Here is a 4,209-nt window from a genome sequence, read left to right on the forward strand (position 1 = left end):
TGTAAATGTACCCTTGAAAATTAAGCTAATCTGTTTGACTTCTAGAAGGGTAGGAGAATGCTTCCTGGCTAGCCAGCATTGCTGTAATTAAGTGGGACAGTGGGAAGAACAAAAATCAGTCTGTACAGTGACTTTCCAGGCAACAATATCCTGGCAGGCACTGGAAAGCTGGTCCCTTTGAGCATCTTATATTCTGTTCAGTGAAAAGGTTCAGGCTCTACTTTGCTGATTTAGATGTTTGCAAATCCAGAGATCAGCAAACAGTTAAGAAGTTGTTCCCAAGAAGGAGCAGTCAGCTGCCAGGAGCTGCCACTGGGCACAGGGTGATGCAGGGAGAGGCTCTGGAGTCCAGAGAAGCAGCCAGCACAGTCAGTCGTAGCACACAGACTCATATGGATAGCTCTTTTGTTGTGGGTCCATTTTCTCTGCCGTGCCTTTGTTCGAAGTAGATCAGGCTTTGCTTTAGGAAGGCTGTTTGGTGATGGACACCGCGCTCTGCTCCTGGAGGCAGAAGAACTGACGATGAGTCAGGAGCATGATGTCATCCTGGCTGACCACAGGGAACCAGAGCCTGGGATAGTCATGGGGCTCTGAGGCAGGAGACATGGAAGCCAGGGGCCTGGCACGGGGAGAGGGGGCATCTGATGAGATCAGGAATGTAATTTACACAATTATAATTACAAAAGTTATGAACTAGCATTTAAAAATTCTTCTTTTCTGTGTCAGCCCAGGAATTGGCCACAACCTTTTGTTTATAGTCCCCAGTAAATTTGGCATGTCAGAGGGCATTTAATATCAGGAAAAGTAGCATAGTTAGTTACACTACTAAAATATGACTAATTTTCAGCAGCTCCCACTGTGCTTTGTCCACACTGCTTCGTGACTCCACCTTGCATGCGTGGCAATTAGATGGCTTTTACCCGTCTACTTCAGCCTTCTTTGCTGTTGGTCTACCATTTCAATGCTTCTCTTCGAGCTTCTGTGTTGCACTGACACCCTGAGTGCTTGCTATCACCCCAGCTGTGGTCTGAGGAACAGTGTTGCCACGTGAAGAAGCCCTGAATGTTCATAGAAGTTCACTCCGATTTTAGGGACAATTTCCAGTCCCCTGCTGGCACTTCTAGTTCAAAGAAAAATCAAGTACCAGTTGTTTACTTTAACATCTTTCTTCTATACATTATTTCAGGTCTATACCTAAGCGAAACCTCCCTGCCCTTTTCCCTACGGTACTTAGCAAGCACACCTATTATATTGATCTTCTGCTCACTCTTTGACTCCTAGGGCAAGTGATCTGCCCAAACAGCCCCAGAGAAATCCAGACACACACCCCTCCATCCCCCCCATTTAACCCTCCTAGGTTAGCACTGACCCAGGGACCAGTTTCTTAGACCTCACTTCTTTGCACTCTTCCCTTGTTGGCTTGTCAACCAGCTTCATGCTATCGTCTCCCATGCTGCAAACAGTGGGAAGCTCCCTGTTTTAAAGTTTATAAATCTACGCTCTTACAAATTGCTCCTTGTGCTTCCCCCTTTGTTGCTGTTGCCTCAAAAGCAGTCCCGCATACCAGTGCCTGGAAAGGCAGAGAGGCTTATTCTTTTCAGGACAAGCTGTGCCAGGCCAGAGGAGAGCAGCACAGTTTTTGTCCTTTGAAATTCTTAGTTCATTAAAAGGATCTTATACTGATGTTATTTTCTTTTTATTTGTATTTCCGCTCTCCCCATAGTTTTTCCCATCTTCTCCTTCCCTATGAGGTCCAGAGACATCATCATTACATCCCATAAGGGCCAAATCATGCCAATAGCCAAGAGGTGTGGTGGAGTCTAATCTGAGTCACACAACTTTCAGTCATGTATCTAGGCCATCCAGTCCTAAGTTATTTCAGGTAATGAGTTAAAGATAAATCTCCAAGCTATTATGAAGACGGTATCAGTTGCTGCTTTCTCTGTGAACAAAGTTCCTAGGAGCATTGATTTCCAAGCTGATAGGACTCGGTTGGTTTTATTTTTCATTGTCTCATAGAGTAGAGCAGTCATTTTCCATGCCAAACCAGGAACGGTTGCAAGAATTTTCTACAGAAGGACCATTCACATAAAATAAATGCATCAGGCACCTGTAAGAAACAGAGTAGACCATTCTTGAAAGCAAAAACTCTCAGCTGACATCTTGGCTGGGATTAAAAATCCTGTTGTGGGATGCTGAAAAACTTCAACAACCTTCCGCGGAAAGTTGTTTAGGAGAAAACAAAGTTCTAGTTCTCTTTCTCCCTCCCTCCTTTTTAATGTGAATTTAACTGTGTTAGAGAGAGCAAAACTGAGAGCATGATTAGAGAATGACCCAGTGATTTGTCTGAGAGTGCAAAACCTGCCTTGATGTCTATTGTTGGCGGCCACAATCCATCCTCAAACAACTAGTTTCTACAGGTCACCGTCAGAGCTGTAAACTCACAGTGACTTACCGTTGCTATCAAACTAAGTGCATTAGGATCATGAAACACTTGAACACAAAGACATAAATCTTGATTTGCCATCATCAGTCCCCTGAAGTGCCTGGCGCTGGCACAACAGCTCTTTTTAAAACCATAGAGCAGCTGCTCAGCTAGTGTAAATCGGCATAGGATGTTGTGAAGTGGAAAAACATTGGTACTGCTTAAAGGGTGTTTTAAAGAAATCAGTGAGTAACTAAATGTTTAACGTGCCCACTGGGAAGGGTATAAAACAGGAGTCTAATTTGCAGAAAAGAAGATTTAAATTATATATGAAAAAAAAAAGTATCTTGTGGCTAAGCACCAGACAGGCTATGTTGCAAATCTCTTTCACTGCAGGTTTGTAAGAACTGATTAGACCAACATCTGCCACATATGGATGTGTTCTGCTCTGGTGGAAGGGCTAAACTGGATGTGCTCTGGAGATCTCTTCAGTGCTTGTACAGCATAGAGAAATGGACCTCAGCATTGAAACAGTTATGGGATTAGCAAAACACCTTTGGCTTCTTGCTGCCTGCTCAAGACAGGCCAGAAGATTTGCAAATCAGTTCAGTCCCGTGTGTTAATGGGGGACTCCATGTTATTCAGCCAAAGTTTCTAAGCCTGCACTTGATTTCTGAGTGTAGCTAGGAGAGGAGACAGGCAGTGAGCTTAAATCATTTTAGCAAATTCACTAGCAAATGTTAAATCATTCCAGTAAAATTTTAATATTCCTTTTCCTGCTAAAATGAGCTGTAACAGCTATTTAGATACGCTGTAGTTAACTACACTATATAAGTATCTACTTATTACTATATAACTATATAAAATATAGTTATAAAACCATACACTGTTGTTACCTATTAAGTAGCTATAATAGCTATGTGTGAGTTTTTTTCAGAAGATATTTTGCAGAGTTAAAGCATTAGAAAAGATTCCATTGGCTTTAATGGAAAATGCTTCAGGATTAAAAGGAGAATATTAGTGTATTTTGACATAAATTAGTTTCAAAAGTAAGTAGTAAGCACAGCAGAGACTTAACGGTATCATAGGACTGGAATTCAAGTGTACGCTCTTCCAATGGATTTTGCTAAGCATGTTAAGGTAAAAAAGATATTCTTCCATCTTAGTCTGTCCTTTGACATTTGTTCTAAGAAGCTATGAGTATTTTAGTAGCGCATGAGGCAGATTTTAGTGGCTCTTTTATCAGATTGCCTCTCTTCTGTGGGATTCTCCGTGCCCAGTCTCCTGCTTTGTGTGCAGTTTAAGGACCGATAGGCTGTATCAGAAGAGGCACAGGACAATTGTACTTTGAGAAGAGCACTGTAGTTCCTCCAAATCCCTGTGTGGCTCAGGCTACTTGAGTGGAATTGTTCTGAGGCAGAAAGGTGCTTTACCGCGCAGCACAATTAAGACAGACCAAGCTTGCACAGGGGTGTTTCTCAAATTATGCCTGTGGGATGTGTTGTGTTGCAGGAAGGTTTGCAGGCACCTGCAGTCTCAGGGACACTTTTCAAGGCTAAGGCCCCATGCCCTGACACTGGAGGGATGGGGAGACCACACTGTTTGTGCCAAGGAAAAGAGGAGGCCAGATCCCTTGTGAAGCCTAGAGACAAGCCCCTTGCTAATCCGCCAGTGATCAAGGCCAGGTACGAGTACCAACACGCACATTACACCAATATGTGTGCGTGCTGTATGACAGCCAGAGGAAGTTCAATGAGTGGACACTAGCCCCCATCATAAGCACC

This window comes from Balearica regulorum, chromosome 4, assembly GCF_011004875.1.
Source record: "Balearica regulorum gibbericeps isolate bBalReg1 chromosome 4, bBalReg1.pri, whole genome shotgun sequence".
Taxonomy (NCBI): domain Eukaryota; kingdom Metazoa; phylum Chordata; class Aves; order Gruiformes; family Gruidae; genus Balearica; species Balearica regulorum.